Source organism: Eleutherodactylus coqui, chromosome 10, assembly GCF_035609145.1.
Source record: "Eleutherodactylus coqui strain aEleCoq1 chromosome 10, aEleCoq1.hap1, whole genome shotgun sequence".
NCBI lineage: Eukaryota > Metazoa > Chordata > Amphibia > Anura > Eleutherodactylidae > Eleutherodactylus > Eleutherodactylus coqui.
The window spans coordinates 28,181,984-28,206,028 of record NC_089846.1 but is presented as its reverse complement, the minus strand read 5'-3'; the positions used below and the strand labels follow the sequence as shown (position 1 = coordinate 28,206,028).

The 24,045-nt window shown below is 44.1% G+C and overlaps 1 protein-coding gene across 2 annotated transcripts in view; it reads left to right on the top strand.

Annotated features, from left to right (window-relative positions):
* Positions 1 to 24,045, top strand: part of LOC136580282 (uncharacterized) — a 121,002-nt gene that overhangs the window by 3,714 nt on the left and 93,243 nt on the right. Inside the window, exon 1 of one of the 2 annotated variants that reach the window (XM_066580724.1) lies at positions 18,881 to 18,908. The exons of the other annotated variant lie outside the window; for it this stretch is intronic. The gene's annotated coding sequence lies outside the window, so the exon portion shown is untranslated. Of the gene's footprint in view, positions 1 to 18,880; positions 18,909 to 24,045 lie in introns of those variants that run through there. 2 annotated transcript variants of the gene reach the window in all.

Below are 24,045 nucleotides of genomic sequence, written 5' to 3'. Positions count from 1 at the left end.
ATACTGGTGTAATAAAAAAATTGAAAAATCACCGACTTCCCCTGTAATTCTTGTTGCCAACAGCAACCAATCACAGCTCAGCTTTCATATACTGTCCAGGTAAAATGCAGCAAAGCAATCCCTTGAGCCGCGGCTGGAGGAAACCCCGCAGGGTTGAAGGGTTACCCAGTAGTATTGTGAGGCTGTTTTCACATGAAACCACCTCACATCCACGGGGCTTTTACTTTTACCTTTGTCCCTTTTTATATAATAAGGTACTTATATTTCCCTTATGTCCATAACTGTCCCAGTGAGAGACCGCCTCCCATCCTAACAGGAACCTTCTAGATCTCTAAGGCTGGGTTCACACAGGGCGGATTTGCCGCGGTTGTGCCGCAGCAGATCCGCCCGCGGCCGCTAATCTCGGGATTAGCCAGCCATGTGGACGAGATTTCTCAGAAACCTCGTCCACACGGGACGGCTAATCCGCTGCGGTAAATCCGGCTGAAACCGCGGTTGCGGCCTCAGAATATGTAGCATGTCCATTCTTTTTTTCATTCCGCTGCGGCCGCGCTCTCCTGTATGGGAGCGCCGGCTGCAACGGAAAAGCATGCGGCCGAGCCGCTTCAAAGCTGCCGCGGCTTAAACCGCAGCAGTTGTCCCGGCGGAAATCTCGCGGTTTTTGCTGCGGCCAAACCGCGAGATTTCCGACGGGAATCCGCCCTGTGTGAACCCAGCCTTAAGCCAGACACAACCTTCACCTCAGTTTCTGTCCATAAGGGCTCATTCACATGGTCATGTGTGTACAACTGCGAGCATTGTACGCATCGCAGCCCATGTGCTCTTCCGGTGGAGATCGCATATGAGCTGCCATTGGCACTGCACATGCCAGGGAATCTGACATCACAGACATGCGCAGTGTGTTTTAATTTTTTTTTTTTTTCTTGAAATACATGCGTATGATTAGTGTTTCATACACAGCTCCTTCAAGGGCTGCATATGATACATGGAAAAATAGAACATGCTGTGATTTTTCTCCTGTGTATTGATATGCTTGGTCCACATGCAGGTGTGAATGGAAGAGTGAAAGTCCATTGACTTTCATTGCCTGTATTCAGCGCGTATTACGCACGTGAAATACATGTGCGTAATATGCGGTGCCAATATGCTCGTGTGAATGAGCGCTAAGACAGGTTGGAGGAGGCAGCTGCTGCTTGGCTGCCTGTGCTCTTTTAAGGATTCTTCCAGATCTCTTGAGGTGGTGGACTGCAGGGCCTCCCTCCCAAACTGTATGGCATGAGAGGTTACCTGTCCCCAGTGTAAGTCGCCACAGCCTGGAATGATTCTCTCGTCTCCCGCAGCGCATGCTGGGCTCCCCTGTCTCTGGACGTTATGAAGGGAAGTCCCTTTCTCTACCTCAGGCGATTCTTCTCCTGTAGTTGTGTGAGAACCTACAGTAGTGGTATGCTCCATGTGTTGTTGCACCTGGCCTGGAGATTTATTCATCATCAGGTGGAGTTCAGGTGTGGACTGCTCTGGGCAGTGCCTAGTAACCATCGATTGGAGCAGCAGAGATGGGAGAAAAAATTGGTGCTTTCTGAGAAGATCTCCAGGCAGTCCAGTGAGTAGAATTACCTTGAATAAGGGCTCCTGCACACTCGCAAAAAAATCGTGCGAGATTTGTGCGTTGCGAGACACACAAATACGAAACCAATTCTTTTGGATGGGTTTCTTCACGCTTGCAATGTTTCCCTGCAGGGCATCGTGATGCTATGCAGGAAATGCATCACAGCATTTTCCACCTTTTTGCGATATCGCCCATTGCTCTTAATAGGGGCGGCGGCGCCAACCTCATTGAAATCAATGGGAGAATATCGCCATCTCCTGCCACAGTTGTGACAGCCGCGGCGGAGATGAAGGGAACCACGCAGGAATGCGAGGCTGTTTTCAAATGAAAACACCTTGCATCCAGGGGTTTCCTCATGTCTTCAGTGGGGCTGGTGGAAGCAACGTGGGCCCCATTGAAAACTATTGGAGTAGATCGTGATCTCCTGCCGTGGCTATGAAGGGAACCCCCACAGTGATGCGAGGTGGTTTCCTTGTAAAAACGCCCCGCTTTGAGGGGTTTTCACACGGACTGTAAGGGCGATATTGGGCTGTGAATCACGGCCTGATATTGCTCTCACTAGTTTGCAGGAGGCCTAAGAGATTGAATTCTGCCTTTGCCTTAACCTTTCATGAAAGAGAAATTTAAGGGAATGGCTATATGTGCTGGATAATTAGATTTAGGATCTGTATAGTCTTTGCTTGGGGCTTAAAGGGGTTGTCTCGCGAAAGCAAGTGGGGTTAAGCACTTCTGTATGGCCATATTAATGCACTTTGTAATATACATCGTGCATTAAATATGAGCCATACAGAAGTTATTCACTTACCTTCCCTGCGCTGGCGTCCCCGTCTCCATGGCTCCGTCTAACTTCAGCGTCTAATCGCCCAATTAGACGCGCTTGCGCAGAAGGGTCTTCTGCCTTCTGCTCGGTCCGGCACGAGCGGCGTTCTGGCTCCGCCCCTTCTATGCGTCATCGCGTAGCTCCGCCCCGTCACGTGTGCCGGTTCCAGCCTCCTGATTGGCTGGAATCGGCACACGTGACGGGGCGGAGCCAGAACGCCGCTCGTGCCGGACATACTGCGGAATTTCCGCGGCAAATTCGCCCTGTGTGAACCAAGCCTTATTTTTAATAAACTGTCTAAGCAAACCCTCCTAATTTAAAAACAAGCACTCCAAGCTAAAATTTTGGCTTGGATACATCCTAAGTGCAATATGTTGGTGTAGTATTGTGTAAATAGTCTGTTCCTTTCTGGGAATCAAACTTCCTAAGCACAACATCAGTGTGTGTTCCATAGTCTAGCTGGATCTAATAGAGAAACAAGACGGATGGGGCAAGTAAAAGCGGTTATATATTCTGTATTCTATATTCGAGCTTGAGAAGCGTTGCTGGTTTTATGGACATAATAAAGATGCATCGTAGGATGCGATAGTCTATTTAGTGAAGATTCCCTTGTGCTGCTTGCATATTTCTATAGTGTGTACCCCTTGGATCCTTTTTAGAGTCAGGAACCAGAGGCAAGCTAGCACTTTGGAAGCTTCCCTGCAACATTGGATGAAGCGGTGGTGCTGCTGGATTTGCATATTTCGTTTTGTTGGGTTATATATTCTGTCATTTGTTTGGCAGTGTTCATAACCAAAAGGGAGTACCAAAACTTCCAAGGCTACAAGACAGTTTTGAAGTTTCACTAGTACTTTTATTTGTGGATTCTCCTATCCATTGAGGGTACTGGTGTATTAGGTCTCCACCAGAATAATGGGTGGAGACATGGTTGGGCAGTCCTGAGTCAAAGTACACACTTGACCTCCCTCCTCCTCGTTGCAGTCCCCCCTACACATGCCGCTGGAAGCGGGGCTCTAAAACTGAGGTCACTACTGCTGCTGGTCTGCTAGCTGTGCGAGCAAGGAGGACAATGAGAGCGGTCCTTCCTGCTGCGGCCGCAGGGGGAACCGTAGCGGAGGATACAGCGGGGCCGGCTGCTGCGGGAACTGGGAGATTGTCATCTGACAACCGGATCTTCTGTTTTCAGCTCGGCAGATGCGCAGTGCTCACTTTTTTGTTTTTCAATCCCCTGCTTTCCCTCGGATCCGCGGCACCTCCACAGTGACAGCTGTGGGTGTGCCGCTGTGGGGACGGCTTCCATTGATTTCAGTGGAAGTTGTCCCTGAAGGATCCGCAGGACAATGGGAAGTAATCGCAGCATGCTCCATGTGTGTGTGACCCGCACGCTGGGAAATCACATCCGCATGCATTACGTTGCCCTAAGGATCCCAATGCATCCCTATGGGCAGCTAGAGCTTCGGATCTCCCGTGCGAGGGCCACGCGCGGATTTTATAATTAAAATTGGGCCTTAAGGAAACAACAAGATTACTTACTGGTAATCAATTTTCCGTGAGCCCCTGACAGCACCACTCATCCTCCCCCACCACCAGCACTGTAATTTTTGAGTCTAACTTTATATAGTAAAACTTAATTTTTAAGTATAAATGTAAATTAAAAAAAAAAATTCATGGTAAATAAAAAGGGATGGGCCCTAATTAGTCCATGGAACAAAACTTGGGAAGTGAAGGGTGTGCCTGCCTTTAAAGAGGTCTGGGAGGTTCCTGTATCATGTCTGGATGGGAGGCGGTCTCTCACTGGTGCTGTCATGGGCACATGGAAAACTGATTACGAGTAAGTAATCTTATGTTTCTGCCTGCATTGTAACTAATTGGCTTGAAAAGATAACTATCTGATATAAGGATTTTTTGTAATCCCTTGGCGACTGCGTAGAAATCGGATGGAGTGGGCTCAGTAGTAGAACCCGTTCCATACATAGCTGACACCTGGCTGCAATAGCTGCTGTTAGCGCAAATACGCTCTTAGATATTCTGTAGGAGCCATATTAGATATAGTTGGTACGAGCGCGAAGAAGCCAATGAATGACACGCACTATTGCGTGTGTTTGTGTGTGTACACCAAGGCTGGGTTCACACAGTGCTGATTTGTCGCGGTTTTGCCGCGCTTTTTCCGTTGCGGTTTTGACGCAGAAGGCTGGGTTCACACAGGGCAGATTTGCCGTTGCATATCCGCACTGCGGCAAAACCACTGCGTTTGCAGTGCAATGCAGCACAAATGAGATTTGCCAAAAAGCTGTTCTCACAGAATGGATTTTTTTCTGCACAGCCGCAGTGCGGAAATGCAACTGCGTCGCGGTTTTAAAAGATGCAGCATGTTCATTCTTTGGTCTTTTCCGCAGCGCTTTTTTGTCCATAGACCTCTATGGACGCAGCCCAAACCGCACCAAATACGCGACAAAGTAAAAAAGCGCTGCGGAAAAAAAACGCGTGCGGATTTTTCCGCACGAAAATCCACAGCAAAATTCGCAAGCCCAAATTAACCTTTGAAGCGGTTTTGCCGCAGAAGCAGTTCTTCTGCGTCAAAACCGCAACGGCAATCCGCGGCAAAACCGCGGCAAATCTGCCCTGTGTGAACCCAGCCCAAAGGACATTTGGTTTAATTTTGACGGGAAAGAGTTTGTAACCAAAACAAAAGGTATGACAATCAAATACATTACAACATATTGTGTGCTGATAGGTCATTCTCATGGGAAGTGTTCATGAGAAAGAAAAGGATATTAGCAGACATGCTCAGTACGGTCTTGCTATATGACAGAGTTAACATTTGGTTCAAACTGCTTTAAGTGCAAAGAATGAGCAGTTTCTGTTGAATGGTCTCTGGTCCAGTCTAAAGGCCTATTTACACGGAGCGATAGCTCAAAAAGCGATTGAGCGATAATCGTTGCGTCTAAACGCGCAGCTATTGTCTACTTTTTGTGCACTGCTAGCTGATCGTTAAATTCAGTCCAAACTAAAAATCATTGTTCAGCCTTATCAGCAGTTCTCCATGGGTAGTGCTGATAGCATTGTTTACCGCTGGAGAACAAAGGAACTGAATGCAGATAAGAGTCCTCAGCTATTAACTGCTTTCAGCTAAGGCTTCATTTGCACACTTAATTGCTCTTAAGTAGCTGAGTAGCTACTTCATAGTTTATGCAAAATGATCGCTCAAAGCTGTCACTCAAACTGTCATTTGAGCGATCATCGCTCCGCGTAAATTGGCCTTAACTCGCTTATTCTAATGCCAGTCTTTGTGTGTTCTTGACTTTTGAAGATTCTCTGCTAGTGTCTTGTGCTGCTAAGCATCTATTTTTTCTGTTTATGTAAACAATACATTGCTCTCTTATTGTATATGGGGGATGCTTGACTGAAACGCAAGCCTAATTATAGAAGAATACAATTTCTAATATATGAAAATATACATACACGATAAAGAACGTCATCCCCCACCCTGCTAATTGTTAAACGTTTAGATGTTGCTATCAATTCTGATAATACAGAGAAAATAAGGATTAAATATGCAGGCATGGCTTGATAGGCAATCTGCAATGGCAGCCCTGCAGCTTTTTGGAAGGCCCCTGGCCGCCCTGGCAGCCACACAGTACCCCGCAATCTCATCATGGGACTCCCAAACATTGATCGGGGCATTTAAATGTCAGAATTGCCCGCCGCATTTAACCCCTTAGTGACCAGCCCATACTGTTTTTACGTCTTAGCTAAGATGGCTTTAATTCCCAAGGACATAAAAACATGCATCCTGCAGGGATTAAAGCCATGTAGGCTATGGACGTGACAGCTCGGACATACTACGCAGTTTACATTATTACTTTTATCTAAAATTTGGGGAACACCAATAAAGGGGTGTGAGGGGGATTATTTTTAGGGAGTCAATTTTTTTTCTGCACATGTGAGCAATGGGGCCTGGAATTTATTCAGTTGTGCACTGAAATTCAATGGGTGTTCTCTCCATTATAGGCCTAGACATGTGTCCTTGTAAGTAGATTAGGGCCACAGTGGGTATATTTTTGAACACCGCATAACAGGTGGGTCTATTTTGGGGTGCTGTACAAAAAAAACCTGTTTGTAAAATGACATAATTGCCAAAAAAATGAAAATCTTAATTTTTTCCTTCTGCTTTTCTTAGGTTCATTCATAAACTGTATGGCCAAAATACGCAGTACACCCCTAGATTAATTTATTAAGGGGTTTAGTTTTCAAAATGGGGTAATGTGTGGGGGTTCTTTATCATTTTGGCCGCTCAGTGGCTCTACAGCTGGGCAATGGGGCCTGGAATTTATTCAGTTGTACCCTGAAATCCAATAGGTGTTCCCTCCATTGTAGGCCTAGCCATGTGTCCTGTAAGAACCGTGTTTCCCCGAAATAGGACCCTGTCTTATATTGATTTTTATCCCAAAGGAGGCATTAGGCCTTATTTTCAGGGGATGTCGTCTTTGCTTACCTAGCAAGCTCTGTCCAGGTCCCTTTCGCTTCTTTACGGAGCTCCGACTCGCTTTTTGCAGTCCTTGACTGCCTACAGAAGATCATTTCCTGGTTATGGGATTCATAAATCCCGCCTCCTGGAAGCTATGGCTCTGATTGGTTCTTGAAAATTGCAGTGATTGGCTGAGCAGCAGTCAAAGAACTAATCACAGCCATCGCGTTGTGGAGGCGGGATTTATGAATTGGCTGAGCCGCGGGATTGATTGGCCAATTCATAAATCCCGCCTCCACAATGCAATGTCTGTAAATGGTTCTTCAACAGCTGCTAAGCAAATCAATACAGTGCTCGATGAGCCAATCACAGCCATCATGTTGGTTCATCAAGCGCTGCATTGATTGGCTGAGTAGCTCTCGAGAACCAATCAGAGTCAATACTTCCTGGAGGTGGGATTTTTGAATCCCATAACCAGAAAGTGATCTTCTGTAGGCGGCTGAGGAATGCAAGAAGCGTGTCAGAGCTCCGGAGAGCAGCGGGAGGAACGTGGACTGAGCCTGCTAGGTAATGTATTCCTTTTCTTTTTTTTAATGTAATGCAGCTAGGGCTTATTTCCAGGGTAGGGCTTATATTTCAAGCCTCCATGAAAATCCTCAAAAATTAGGGTAGGGCTTACTCTCAGTGTAGATCTTATTTTAAGAGAAACGGGGTAGATTAGGGCCACAATGGGTATGTTTCTGAACACAGGACAAACTGGGCAATCTATTTTGGGGTGCATGTCTTCATTTATATGTGTGCCGTACAACCCCCCCCCCCCCCCAGTTTTTAGATTGACACAATTGCTAAAAAAATGACAATCTTAATTATTTCCTTGTGCTTTGCTTAGATTAATTCAAAAACTGTGCAATCAAAGTACGCAGTACACCCCTAGAGGAATTCGTTAAGGGGTCTATCTTTGAAAATGGGGTCATTTGTAGGGGTTCTCCATCGTTTTGGTCGCTCAAGGGCTCTAAAAGTGGGCAATGGGGCCTAAATCGCCTTCAAGCGAAATTTCTGTTCTGTAATCCACTGGCTGCTCCTTTCATTTTTGGCCCTGTTGTGCATACAGACATAATATTAGGGCCACAATGGGTATGTTTCTGAATACAGGACAAACAGGTATCCATTTTGGGGTGCAAGTCCTCATTCATAGGTGTGCTGTACAAAAAATGTGATTTTAAAATAACACAATTGCCAAAAAATTGAAAATCGTAATTTTTTCCTTCTGCTTTGCTTAGATTCATTCAAAAACTGTGGGGCCAAAATACACAGTACACCTCTAGATTAATTTATTAAGGGGTCTAGTTTTAAAAATGGGGTCATTTGTGGGGATTCTCTATGGTTTTGGCCACTCAAGGGCTCTACAAGTGGGCAATGGGGTCCAAATCACCTTCAAGCAGAATTTCTGTTCTGAAAGCCACCGACTACTCCTTTCATTTTGGCCCCGTTGTGCATACGGACATAAGATTAGGGCCACAATGGGTATGTTTCTGAATACAGGACAAACGGATATCCATTTTAGGGTGTAAATTCTCATTTTCATATGCACTATAGGAAATACTGCCTTTAAAATGACATATTTGCAAAAATATGAAATTTTATTTGTTTCTCATCTAAATTGCATTAACTCCTGAAAAAAACTGTGGCGTTAAAATACTCCTCCCCCCCCCCCCCCTCAGTAAATACATTAAGGGGTGTAGTTTTTAAAATGGGGTCATTTGTGGGGGGTTTCTATCATTCTGACACCTATGAGCCTTTGCAATCTTGGCTTCTTGTAGGAAAACAAAATGTTCCTCAAAATGTTGATAATCAATATTAAATTTGTACGTCTCCTAAATGGTTAAAAGAACCTGACATTTTTTTCAAATGTGCGTCCAAAATAATCAGATGGAAATATATATGTTATCAAAAATTTGTACAGTATGTTTGCACATATTTGAGATATTGCAATTGAAAATGTGAAAAAATTAAAATTTTTTAAAACATTTTCCCCAGTTTTGGCGCTTTTAATAAATATACACAAATTCTATTGGACTATTTTTACCACCTAAATGAAGTACAACATGTGGCGAAAAACAATGTCAGAATCACTTGAATATGCAAAACTTTTACAGAGTTATTCCATGTTAAAGTGACATGTCAGGTTTCCAAAATTTTGCTTGGTCATTAAGGCGTAAACAGGCTTGGTCACTAAGAGGTTAAAGCATTGACGGCTCTGATCAGTGGCGCTGCTTATTGGAGCTGTTTTGGGCGGGTGCCATCTGTAAGAAACTGCTGTCACTCGCGTTGTATGGAGCGAGTGTGACCTCCGCTACCCCTCCATGTAAACCCCTAAGCTTCAGGACGTAAATGTACGTTCTTTAGTGTTAAGGAGTTAAGTGTAAAAGCATTTTTTTTAAAAACTAGTTTAGGCATAGCATTACTCAAAACAGAAAAGGCCCTCAAATAGTCCATAAATCCTGCTACAGAACTGTGTGGGTGAAAAGGTTTTTAAGAGGTTTTTTTTTGCCTTTAAAGAAATCTGGGAGTTTCCTGTCTGGATTTAGAGGCGGTCTCTCTCATGGGTATTTTCATGGGCAAAAGGGAAAAAACTTATATTGCCTTGAGAGTCAATGCCTCAAGTGCAACTGTATTGGTTTATTGTGGCATACAGCTGGGGCATATGTTCAGTGGACTCTGAAGCGGTCTTGCTAACCAAACTACGGTTCTCACTGTTGCGTATAACCTCACAGACTGAATCACATCTAATTTTAAAAAAGTGGGAAATGAACATGCGAATACAGCTAAATAATACCATATTATTATAGGTGCGCAAATAGAAGTGCAAATTCATGTTAAAAGTAGCTGCAATACGACTTTGCATTTCCATAACGTTGAGTGGTTGCCTGTCGAACAATTGGCTATAGCATTATGTAACATAAGTAGTCGTAACGTAAAATTCAATTTCCAAAGCATTGAGTAGTTGACAATCAAGCAATTGCCTAAAATATAAGTACCTGAAACACAGATTTTCATTTTCAAAACCTTAACCCCTTAGGCCTCATGTCCACGGGGAAAATCAGATCCGCTGCGGATGCATTGTAATTGTCTTTTATTTTTCATGCGGGAGATCAATTGAGCTATGTGCTCTAATTCCTAATTTGCCCGTGGACATGAGGCCTTAAAGGGGTTGTCCCGCGAAAGCAAGTGGGGGTATACACTTCTGTATGGCCATATTAATGCACTTTGTAATGTACATCGTGCATTAATTATGAGCCATACAGAAGTTATTCACTTACCTGTTCCGTTGCTAGCGTCCTCGTCTCCATGGTGCCGTCTAATTTCAGCGTCTAATCGCCCGATTAGACGCGCTTGCGCAGTCCGGTCTTCTCCCCTCTGAATGGGGCCGCTCGTGCCGGAGAGCTGCTCCTCGTAGCTCCGCCCCATCACGTGTGCCGATTCCAGCCAATCAGGAGGCTGGAATCGGCAATGGACCGCACAGAGCCCACGGTGCACCATGGGAGAAGACCTGCGGTCCACCGTGGGTGAAGATCCCGGCGGCCATCTTCGCAAGGTAAGTAAGAAGTCACCGGAGCGCGGGGATTCGAGGTAAGTACTATCCGTTTTTTTTTAAAACCCCTGCATCGGGTTTGTCTCGCGCCGAACGGGGGGGCTATTGAAAAAAAACAAAACCCGTTTCGGCGCGGGACAACCCCTTTAAGGACACGACCTATTTTGACGTTGAGGACGCAAAGATTTTTGGTATATTTTCATCTCCATTTTTCAAAAGCCATAACTTTTTTTTTTTTCCCGTCGACGCGGCCATATAAGGGCTTGTTTTTTGCGTGGCGAACTGTAGTTTTTATCTGTGCCGTTTTTGGGTACATAGACTATATTGTAAAACTTTTAGTATTTTTTCTTATGATCGTAGGGAGAAAAAAAAATTATTCTGTCGTAGATTTTTTTTTTTTTTTAAGCGTTAATTATGCAGCATAAATGACACACTACATTTTTTTTTTCTGTGGGACGGTACGGTTACAACAATACCAAAATCCACAATAAAAACCCTTTTTGGAAATCTTTTTTTATTTTCTAAATCTCGTTTTTTGGGAGGCAAAATGCTCCCTCTGTGAACCCTTTCCCTGCCGCAATCTACTTAGATCGCGACAGGGAAGGGGGTTAACAGCGGGAGGCTGGCTACTAGTGACAGTCAGCCCCCGCTGCAGGATAGCGCGAGATCTGCCTTGATCAAAACATACTTTTTTTTTACAAAAGATACTTTTTTTTCTCCTTATAAAAGTGAGAATAAAAAATCTGTCTGTAATAGTACTGGTCTGCAGAATTTAAAGGGGTTGTCCCGCGGCAGCAAGTGGGTCTATACACTTCTGTATGGCCATATTAATGCACTTTGTAATATACATTGTGCATTAATTATGAGCCATACAGAAGTTATAAAAAGTTTTTTACTTACCTGCTCCGTTGCTGGCGTCCTCGTCTCCATGGTGCCGACTAATTTTCGCCCTCCGATGGCCAAATTAGCCGCGCTTGCGCAGTCCGGGTCTTCTGCTTTCTTCTATGGAGCCTTTCGTGCAGGATGCCGGCTCCTTGTAGCTCCGCCCCGTCACGTGCCGATTCCAGCCAATCAGGAGGCTGGAATCGGCAATGGACCGCACAGAAGAGCTGCGGTCCACGGAGGAAGAGGATTCCGGCGGCCATCTTCACAGGTAAGTATAGAAGTCACCGGAGCGCAGGGATTAAGGTAAGCGCTCCGGTAAGCTTTCTGTACGTCCCTGCATCGGGGTTGTCTCGCGCCGAACGGGGGGGGGGGGGGGGGGTTGAAAAAAAAAAAAACACGTTTCGGCGCGGGACAACCCCTTTAACATAATTTATACTGCACAGTGAATGCTGTAAAAAAAAAAAAATGCCAGAATTGTACATTTTGTTAATCTTGCCTCTAGAAAAATATGGGGGTAAAAAAGCAATCAAAATGTTAGGCTAACTTCACACGGGCCAGAGCGATATGGGACTGTGAATCCTGCCCCCATATTGCGCTCCTCACCATGTGAATTCCCCGAGCATGCAAGGCGTTTTCATATCAAAACAGCCTCTCATCACTTTGAGGATGAAGGAAATCTGGCAGCCGTGGTGGAGGATCGTGGAGTTTCTCCCATTGTGTTCAATGGGAGGCATCGCATTGCTTGCACCTAGCATGTAGTACGATGCTGCTGTCAGCCTCATTAAAAACACTGGGGCTGTGATGCGAGAGTACACACAAGATAGGACATGCCGCGATTTGCTTCTTGCATCGCCACACAGGATAACATCCCTCATGTGAATGACCCCATTCGAAAGGATAGGGTTCATATTTGTGCGTATCGCAGCGCTCAAATCTCGCATGCTTTTCTCGCCCGTGTGAAGTCGTCCTTTATATATCTTCAAAAATTGGATAAATAAGGACTAGAGTTCATCCCGCAAAACACAAGCCCTACTAGGCTGTGTCGATATAAAAATGCTGTGGCTCTTGGAATGTTGCAACACAAAAGTAAATCTTTAAAAAAAAAATTGTTTGAGTACAAAAATGGCAAAATGCAAAAAAAACTGTATAAATTTGTTATCGCCACAATAATGCTGACCCAGAGAATGTTATCACATTATTTACAAACTGAACGCCGTAAAATTGAAATTCTAAAAACAAATGACAGAATTTTGTTTTTCCCCAATCCCCCTGAAAAAAGTATTTTTATATAATACATTATATGTTACCAAAAAATAGTGCCATTAGAAAATGCAACCTGTCCCATAAAAAAAACCAGAAACCCTCATGTGGCTATGTTGACGGAAAAATTAAAAAGTTGTGGCTCCTGAAATGCGATCATGGAAAAAAAAACCTGAAATGGTAATCGGTCATTAAGGCGTAAACAGGCTTTTGTTGCGAAAGGGTTATCCACATATATTTGCATTCTAGTCAAGACCACCATGTCCCTATATCTGAGTGTCAGCAGCAGATGCCCCCTAATAGTGTGTCTGTTACAGATTGTGAACTCTAGTAAAAATTTTGCACACCTTTTGGTTTGAAATATAGTTTTTATTACTTTTTTCCCCAACTCAAACTTAAGTGCGTTTTACGGTCCAGTGCATCTTATAGTCTGAAAAATGCGCTATATGCAGTCATGCACATGAACTGTACTTGCAGTTCCTGCACATTCTTCTGTCTATGACGAACGTTAGGTTACTAATGTTAGTTACCAGAGAATAATGGCTTAGACTGAGTGTAGCAACACTAGAGGTCACTGTTAGCACGTGGATGCATGCCTCTACTGTTACATGGTCAGAACGCATTCATTTTTGTCAATAGGTGTATCACTGTTTCCACTGAGATTAAATCCACCTTTTTGATCAAAGTGGAAAGAAGATCTCTTACAAGGGTTGCCCAGTTGTAAGCTATTGATGGCCACTCCTTAGGACAGGCCATCAGTAGTAGGTCGGTGGGGGTCTGCCACCTGGGATCCTCACCAATCACCCGTTTGTTAGGCTCATGCCCTGAGCTGGTGACTACTTCTTGCAGAAGTCATCTCAGTGCATGAGTGCATCAGCAGAATCCCTAAGCAACAGACCCCCACCGATCTTCTATTCATGATCTATCCTAAGAATAGGCTATCGGTAGTTTACAACTTGACAGTCCCTTTAAACTTTATGTGAAAGGGATCTAAAAACCACTATTCTTAACCTTATTAACATGGTGGCAAAGCTGAAAAATGCTACTTTTCTTGGGGAACTCCAGCTCCCATTATTACCTGTAGGTGACTGATACATAGTATTGCAATCTATAATTCTTGAGATTTGTTGACTGCTCTACCTGCCCCCATGCAGATGGTCTCTGAATAGGTCAAAATGAATTTGCTTATGTAATAGTGGCAATACTTGTGGCAGCTGATGTATTCTGGGAAACCCTGACAAAGTTTCATGCAGCCAGGGAGTCCTGATTGGAATACACTTGCCTAAAACTTGGATGAGTATAAAATAATCATTCTATATTGTAATGTAGTGTTCTAGACAGAATGTTTCCTAATTTTTTTGCTGTTGGCGCTAGTGGGTACGTTTTTGTTCCCACCTGCATTTCTGCTTGCTTTTTATAAAGGTGCTACGCAAGCTGTGTCTAATGGCTCATTCACACGACTGTATTCGTAAAACACTGCTGGAGTCCTGCAGCGTTTTACCGGTCTGTGTGAGCCGACAGAGAGCGCGTATGGCAGAAAGTGTGCTGCGAATGATGAAGCTCCATTAGGCCTCGTTCACACGGGCGACAGTCGCGTTGCTACAATGCTGCAAATCTCATGTGAAGCCCATGCTTTACTATGGGTTAATTCACATGTGCGATGTTTTGTAGCATGCGACATTCCAACATAAAAACCTTGCGGGTCCCACGACATGCACACAATTTGTGAGGTTTTGTAGCCCATGTTTCTCTATGGAGCCTTCCTCTCTGTTGCATTGCACGAAAACGCGATTTTCGTGCGGTGCAAATCAACTTTGACAGTAGGAAAAGCCATAACCTAAGCCCTAACTGCAGGGGGGGGGGGGAAAGTATATATTGCCTTAGAAGTGCTGTCATCTCCGGCGCGTATTTTCCTTCATCTTTTCTGGCTGGGGATTGAAATATCCCTGCCTCCTGCCAGCGCTACCTCTAATTGGCTGATGCTTAGCCAATCCCAGCCACCGCTCGATGAGCCAATCATAGCCCTTCATCAAGTACTGGCTCTGATTAGCTAAGCGTCAGCGATTTTTCGATCCCCGGCCAGAAGAGATGGAAAAACAGTGCCGGGGACCCGGGAGAAGATGCAGCGGCGCCCGGACAGCGCTTCTAAGGTGATGCATACTTTTTAGGAAAAAAATTTCTGCAGCTAGGGCTTATTTTTGGGGTATGGCTTATATTTCAGAACCCTCCTGAAAATCCTTGCATGTGGCGCTACAAAATCACGGTATCGCCTTGAGAAACCACAGCGATATCGCACGGACCACTGATGCGATGCCATGTCTCCCCCTGTGAACGAGGCCTTAAAGTGGCTCTACACTGTAATTGTTAGAGCGTAAGACCATAATCCTACACTGAACATATCCCAGAAAGACTGTAAAACTTCTATAACTGTTCATCTGTGTGTATCGCATACATGCGCTGCTAGCTATGCTTGTATGCATGCACATCTACATCTGCAAAGTGAAGCGTCAAACGATTTTATTAGGAGCAATCTAAGGATGTTCTTGAATAAACGTGTTGCTATGGAGATTATGAAACCCATGTAACACATTGTCACCGCACATCAATGTTCTAGTGTGACATTTAGCATCAGACGTTGTGGTTAACTAAATAATAAATGCTATTGTGTTATATGAATTTTAACAGGATGCCCATTGCATGCACAATGCCACCACAGTACAAATTACTTGCATAAGTTTGGCTTTGTGCTTCTTTTCTTTCTGTTTTGCATACAATTATATTTCTGGTGGTCTTGATTCATTTAAAAGAAGGAACATTTTTTTTATGTTCACTTTTACCAGATATTATTGACCCTGCATATAGTGACTATATTGTTGCTGTGTGGCATTGTACATAGCTCATTAAAGAGTATTTACCACCAAAATGTGCAAAATACAATAGTGGGCTGTTTCTAATTTTTTTTCAAAAATCAATGCCCAGGAGCTATAATTTGTAAAAATAGTCAACTCCAATGGTAAGTTACAGGGGTTTTCCAGGGAAATACTATTGATGACCTATTCTCAGGATACATCATCAATTGTTGATTGGCTGGGGTCCGTCACTCTGGGCCCCAACTGATCGGGCGGCTACTATTGGAGCTTCTACACAGGAGTATGGGCCGGGAAGTTTCTGTTCCCATCCCAGTGTAGTGGCCAGTGTTTGTAACTGCATGTGTAGCTAACATAAAAATCAATTAGATCTGTTCCTGCAGTTAGAAGCGCCGGCCACTACACAGGTCCCCTCCCCTGCCCCCCCCCCCCCAAAATAATTTCAAATGACGCGCGCTGCGGCAGGGAGGTGCCAAAAGCTCGTTCGAGTAACGAGCATCAAGCTCGCCAGAGTATGTTCGCTCAACTCTCCTTATGCATTGTTCAGTACAGGACTGTATTGTGGCTCACACATTTCTACAAGTGTACTATCGTGGTCTGAGATTTATCCTAGAAACCTTGGAAACCATTCTTACATAGCAGTGGTTCCTAAACGTTTTCAGACATGGAGCCCTTTTTGAAGGAATAGTTTCTTGTGGAGCCCTAAAGTTGGACAGAGGGTGTGGTCAGGGAGGAAGGCGTATTGGGGCATGACTTATCGCAACTTATTATTTTCACCTTCCTCATTAAAAAAAGGACAGGGCCGTTAAAAAAAAAAAAAAAAAAAAAAGGAACTGGGGCACTGGATAGGGTTATTGATATACGTTATATTTAAAATCAACATGCTGCGGAATTAAATCCCGCACCACATGTCAATATCTGCATGGGTTTTGTGCAGATTTTCTCCGCAGCATGTGGATGAGATTTTCAAAATTTCATCCATTTTGCTGCTACAGCTACTGTAAATTCCATAGCAAATCCGCCCCTGTGTAGTAATAGTGACCCCCAGTAGCAATAGTGACCCCCTATAGTGGTGGCCCCAGTAGCAATAGTGACCCCCTATAGTGGTGGCCCCAGTAGCAATAGTGACCCCCTATAGTGGTGGCCCCAGTAGCAATAGTGACCCCCTATAGTGGTGGCCCCAGTAGCAATAGTGACCCCTATATTGGCCCCAGTAGCAATAGTGCCCTCCCACAGTGGCCTCGGCAATGGTGACCCCTATATTAGCCTCAGTAGTAATAGCGTCCCCTATATTCGCCTCAGTAGTAATAGCGACCCCCACAGTGATCTCAGTAGTAATAGCGTCCCTCTCAGTAATATTAACCCCCCCCCAATTGCCACAGTAGTAATATTAACCCCCTCAGTACTCCCAGTAATAATAGCCCCCCCAACCCATATAATTACCTCTTCCTTGCACTCAGCCCAACTCTTCCTCTGCTTGGTGCTGACGTCCATTTCTGAGCCGGAATTTTTCTCTCCTACGGAACCAAGGAGGAGAGGACTCGGGGGAGGATAATCCCCGGTGCACACTGACATCATAATGTGCATTAGGATTAGTGTCTCTGCACGATTACCATCGGTGAGCTGCGGCACCCCGCCGGTAATTGCTACAGTGGTGAGCAGCCGTCGACACGTGTGCCATAGGTTTGCCACCACGGACTATCTGTCGGAGCCCCTGACTGTCGCTTGCCGAGCCCTAAGGGCTCTGTGGAACACAGTTTGGGAGCCGCTGTTCTGTAGGATAACTCATTCTGATACACAGTAATAAAACCCCTTCCGGTTAGGCTGCCAGCACGTGGCAGAGCTGGATTCCGCATGCGGGTTCCAGCTCTGACCGTGGCTGGCAACCCCCCGCGTACCTGTATTTTCTCCTTTTTTTTGTACTGCAGATGGTTGTGGCAAGCCGCTGTCGGACATGCGCAGGACAGATTTTTTTTTTTTCCTTCAAATGTTTATTTTATCTGCGCCGTCGCTAGGCGATTACACAGAACCTGCGAACTATCCACAATGTTAACTGCTATGGAAGCTGTCCGCGTGGAACTGCTCACAATGGAGAAGGATGCAATTTTTAAAATTTCTCAGCGAACAGGAATCGCAATTGATTTCCGCTCGTGTGCAGAGAAAAGGGATTTCCCATAGCATGCTATGAATGGTATTTGCTGCGAATCCACAGTGCGGATGCCCGCCGAAAAAAAATCAGTGTTTGCAGGCGGCCATCCATTTGTGTGCAAGTTTCATATTTTAATAGAAAAGTATGTCATAAGTTTACACTCTACTAAATCATCCAGTTGTTGTCATTCATCTATGGATTTCTTTATTCATCCTGTAGAGGGGCTGCATCCGCCCCCATAAAACACATGGTCAAGGAACAGCTGTTAAGTTTCCAGAGTTTCCTTATCTTTAGTACAATAAGAACTGGGACTCGCTGAACTAGGAAAGACTGTAAGCACCCTTGTAAAGTACAATATCTTGGTTTTTAAAGCGAATATCTCATGTATTTTGGGGGAATTTTTTTCTCTCTAATTGCTGCCTCTTATTAATTATAATTGACAGTTTTTAAAAAAAATCTTGCTGTAATGTGCTGCTTCTTAGAATAGCTAGCCTTTTAGGACAGATTGATTCATCTCCTATGTGGTTTTTTTGTTTGCATTTTACATTAGTTTTATTCTATTAATGCAAGTTCTAAAACTTGCTAACACTGCTCCTTTTTTCCATGTTCTTGTTATGAACCACTTGAGATCTCCTGCCTTCTAACCTCTTGGAACAGTTACTATGCAACTGGTCCATTAAATTAGATCAGCTGATCTCTTTGCTCAGCCAACCTTGTTTTAAAGAGTAGTACCTTCTTGGCTAGCCTCTCTTTTAACTATTCCTAGCTTCTGCAGTGTGGTTGCTGGTGATAGCAATAACAATGTGTGTTCCAATACTTTGTGTTTAAGTTCTATCACCTTGTTCTAGTCTAGGTTTTTGTTTCTTTTTTTGTCAGTGTGGTCTTATTCTTATGGTTGTGTGTTCCTGTTTTTGTTTCCTAGCCTTTGTTTTGTGTATGTTTGTTCCTTGTTTGTACCTGCCTAGTCTTGGTTCATTATTCAGTTTGCTTGTCTGGCTTTTTGTCTTGTGTCCTTTTTTTTTTCAGGGACAGATGAAGGTCTTCAGTAGGGATAACTGAGAGCTACTTAGGGACAGTGATGTGTGGTGTTAGTGCCAGAGTCAGGGAGAGATTAGGAAAACCGTAGGGAGAGCTAGCGTTAGTGATAGAATTTGTCTGGTTGTTGTTTCTGTTCTGTACCATCTACTTCAGTCTCCAATGTCCTTTTCGTCATTATCCTCATCATCTGGTTACCATCACCCTCTGGCCTTGTCATCTAATGGTGAGTCCCTAGTTTTGTATTAGTGTTTGCTACTGTTACATGTTTTCCTATCTATGTATTGTGATAGCCCAGTTGTTACACTATTTGGCTCTACTGTAAGAACTGGGGAAAGCTGAGTACTGGGTGGCAATGTTAGTACCCAAAAAAGGGAACTGCTAAAGGTGAAGTCAAGTTTTGCCATTTAGTGTCCAACTGGCATCCTTACAGTTCTCTACCTTTCTCTGACTGAACTTGATAGAAATGTGTCTTTCATCCTTTTCACTACATTTTGTTTGCCTTTTGTTTTGACCTGAACGTTGCCTCCTGTATGTTTTGCCTTATGATCTCCTGACTGTGGTTCCAAGCTTCTGTGTTCAGAATGACAACTACAAAAGCAAACTTCACATATGGCCACCACTAGCAAAACAGATGATCAACTCCTTGCAGGAGACAAAATTACAACAAAGAAATAATTGTGTTTTTCCTTAGCAGTTAGTGACTGATTTTTATTTTCTTGCCTACCTTAAAGGGATTGTCTGCCCTTGATGGACCGTCCACCTATTATATTGCCGTCCACCTATAATATTGATGGTTGATACGGTTACTTTTTTGCACAAGTGTTTATAGATCTCATCAGTGTCTTCAAAGCCATCATTGCTGTATTTCCAGCGGTAAAATACCGTGACTTTATTGACTTCTGACACTATGTTCATACTTAGACTGGGTTCACACAGGGCGGATTTGCCGCGGTTTTGCCGCAGCAGATCTGCCCGCGGCAAAACCGCCCGCGGCCGCTAATCTCGGGATTAGCCAGCCATGTGGACGAGATTTCTCAGAAACCTCGTCCACACGGGACGGCTAATCTGCTGCGGTAAATCCGGCTGAAACAAAAGATGCAGCATGTCTATTTACTTTTTTTTTGTTTATTTACGTCGCGGCCGCGCTCTCCTCTATGGGAGCGCCGGCCGCAACGGAAAAGCATGCAGCCGAGCCGCTTCAAAGCTGCCGCGGCGGTTCTCACGGTGGAAATCTCAAACCCGAGATTTCCAACGGGAATCCACCCTGTGTGAACCTAGCCTAAGTGTATGATTTGTTAATGCTTGTTCTGCTATAGACACAAAAAATATGATCCAAGATGATTGTCAGTTGTTTCATTTTTCGAGTTCTTGATGCAATAAGAGAAATGTCGTTTTAAAGGTGTACATATTCAATATATCCTCTTTGGGGATTTGTCTGAAGACCTCTCATGTTCACATGTCCCATAATTTAATGTAACATTCATAGTGGGGCGTTCTTCCTTTTTTGACACCAGCTTTCAGACAACTTGTGGATTAGCCCGCATTATCTAAAGTGAGAAAAACCCTTCAACAATTGGGGTACATTTATATAGGACAACTATCGGGCATGAACTTTCACCCGACACCTCGATAATTGGCCTGTGTGAATGTGTGCAAAAGGTCCACTGATGAATGAGCAAACACTCAGCACAAATTGATTTTTTATTTATTTTTTTTAATTTGTCTTTCAAATTAAGAATACAATTTAACATTATCCAATTGCAACATCCAAATACATGTTCCTTTTTTTCATAAGCTTGTCCCTTTCTACTGCAGTATACTGGAATAGGTTCAGGAACGCATCATTATATAATTAGAAATAATTTGGAACCAGAAAACTGAAATAATGTTTAACCTAAGTTTTCCCTTATAGTGGGCATTGTGTGCTGGCTTCAGGAGCCAGCAGTAGAGAGGTTAGGCTTAGAAGGGGGACTGAGGATAGAAGTAAGGGAAGAAGAGGGGTGGGAGACACAGGACGAAGAAAGAGAAGAGAGGAAAAAAAACCAAAACAAAAACGGGGGTGAGGTAGGGACAAAGGAAGTGTGAGCGGAAAGTTTGGTCACTCCACTTGGAACCCTGGTTGGGGAGTCAAGAGGTCTCATTGCCCATAAAGGATCTGGTATTTCTGCGAGTTTTGGAACTCGATCCAATATTGCCACCTTTTTGAGAACTTATCCTGGGTATCTTTGATAGAGGCTGTAAGGTCCTCTTTCTTCGCTGTCTCACAGATCAGTTGAAACAACATTGAAACAGGAGGAGATGTTTGTTGACTGAGTTACAGTATGCATGACCTTGCTGCGTTAACCAGATGTCTCACCACAGAGCGCATGTAGGAATACTGGGGGATGTTGCTGAAATAGAGGAAGAATCCAAGAGATTCTGGAAGTACAAAATCTGTAAATTTGGAGGTAATGCACCAAACCTCAGACAAGAAGCTCACCAACAATGGGCAATCCCCAAACACATGTAGTAAAGTTCCCTTGCCTGCGCCACATCTCCAACACTTGGGAAATAGCTGGTATCCTTTTGTGAAGTCAGAGGGCACCCTGTACCAATGCGAGAGAATTTTGAATCCAGTTTCCTGAATCTTGCTTGAGATGGATAATTCGTATGTAAAGGGGAAGTCTTTGTTTAACTGTTCAGGTGTAAATGATATCGACAAATCTCTTTCCCATGCAAGAACATATGATGGTGGTGGGGTCACAGTGTGCATAGTTAATATGTTGTATATACGTTAAAGGGTGTGGCGGGAGGGACCTGTCTCGCTGCAGATTTGCTCCAATGGAGTCTTCCCTCTTGAAAATCCCAGGACGGGAGGTTAGGAAAGGAAAAAGTGTCTAATTTGTAGGATTTTACCAGTAAGTCAGCGGCGTGGGTTCTGAGATTTTTGCCAGCACATCTGTAGGTAGCCACTGTCCCTCTGAAATGAAGTGAAATGCTCTCAACCTACCGCTATGGAACCGTAGGTGGAATGCACCACCTTCTAGACTCAGTGGGAAAGATGGGTTTATAAGAATAGGAAATAAGGGTGGATGCATGGGCGAGATACCAGGTTGGGGAAAACTCTAGATCCATTGCTTGCAGTCCAAGTGCCTATTCCAATCGACTACGCGTAACAGATGGGAGGCTTGGTGATAGGCCATCATATCTGATAGGCCGAGGTCACTCATCTCCTTAGGCCTCGACAGGATACTCCGTGCTATGCGGGTGGGCTTGTTTGCCCATACAAACGTAGTGAGCAACGAAAAAAAGTGTCGGAAGAATGTTCTAGGGGTATGAAGGGGAAGGCTTGGAGGCTATTCAATATTCTAGGAAAAACATTCATCTTAAAAATTGAGCATCTGCCAAACCAGGAAAAGAGGCCCTTAGTCCAAGAAGTTAGGTTCTTTTTAATGTAATTTTAAAAGGCTCAGATAGTTGGCTGCGGATAGGTTCGGGGTATCCACCATGAGGTGGATCCCAAGATATTTGATGTCATCTTAGGACCATTGAAAGGAGAAGGAATCCATTAGCTCTGTGACCAGGCAGTGGGATAGGGAGACATTGAGTGCCGCTGATTTTTCGTAGTTAATTTTAAAATTCGATAGCATGGAATATAGGCTGAGTTTGTTTAAAAGGTTAGGAGGGCAATCCGAGGAGATGAGAGAACAGCAGATCATCCGCATAGCGGCTACCTTGTGCACGGGTCCCCCCCCCCCCCCCCCATCTGTATTCCGCCAATGTTAATTTTGAAACGAATATGGCAGAGGGGCTCCAGGCTCAAGACAAAGAGAAGGGGGGAAAGAGGGCATCCCTATCGTGTTCCATTGGAAAGGGGGTGGAATTATAACAGCTTTAATCGAAGGCTGAAGGGGAGGAGTATAAACTGGAGATTCAAATCATCATGTTATGATCTAGTCCCATGTGGCGGAGACGGAAGTCTCTGTCAATCCTATCACAAGCTTTATAGGCCTCCGTAGAGAGAAGGCATATAGGAAGGGACGTTTTGTGTGCCTGATGGATGAGATTAATGGCCTTGATAGTGTTGTCGCATGCCTCCACCTGTGGCACAAGACCCACCTGGTATCTGTGTATTACATGTTGGAAAAGTGGCGATAAGCGATTGGCAATGATTTTTGAGACATTTTAGATCTACGTTTAGAAGGGATATGGGACGGTAGCTCCGACACAAGAAATGATTCTTCCTTGCTTTCAGGATTACTGTGATGAATGCTTTTAGGGTGTCTCTTGGTGGGCCAGTGTAAGCAAATTGAAGGCCCGAAGGAAATGAGGGGACAGGGTAGCAGAGAATGTCTTATAGTAGGACATTAGCTCAGAAAGCGGGGGGAGAGGTTATATAAAGAATGGTAGTAATCGTGGAATGTCTCGGCTATCTGTTGTGTCAAATGAAGACTACGGCAAGGGGGGAAAGAGATGTGTGGGATTTAGGAGCTGGGCCTCTCTTTCCGTAATGCACGGGCCGGAATACAGCTAGGCTGATTGCCGTACTTATAGAAGTAAGTCCTGCATTTGGCTGGCGAGCCTTTGGCAGTGAACCAATTCTTGGCCCATGCAAATGGACCCATTGACTGGGGCTACACCTTGATGTATCTCGCTACAAAAATCACTGATGCTGCTGTCTATATGGTATCATGATTAGTTTGAAAATCTCTTTAGAATCACAGCATTCAGTTAATAGTTGTTTTTCTTTTAAGGGTCAGGGGTGCAGGAAAAATATTTTCACTGGAGTGGCTTTTTTATCTTCCGACATTCAAGACAGTTTAAAGGCAAATTAAAGTTTCATGAAGACTCCTTAAAAAGACATGCGACTAAGCTTAGAGAGCGTCACATGGAAGACCCTTCTACTTTTTTTTTTTTTTTCACTTGCAGCACAGTGATGAATTTCTGTGCTAGCAAGAAATAATACACGGCTAACTTCTCGGAGTCTACAAAGTAAGAGCTTCTGTAACCATTGTCATTGCCACATCGCCCTTCATTATGCAAAATTGCTTTGCGCTATTATCGTAGAAATGTGGTCTCCATTAAAGAACTTTATGATATTCTCTCCCCAGTCAAAAGTTTTATGGAAGTAGTCTATTGTGTGAACATTTTAGGTCCTAAAAAGGCCTCTTCATTCACAGTGCAATTGAAATTCTTTTAAAGACCCTGAAACAGGATTGTCCAGGAATCTCTGCGACATCCCGGGTATGTGTACACATTCATGAATCATTCATCGTGATATTTTACACTGTAACATTTACAAGGCAGCCAAAGGCTTATTGTGTACATCTTCAGCTACCAAGCACTTGTTGCCTGGGCAGCGGCATAGCAACCAATTCAAT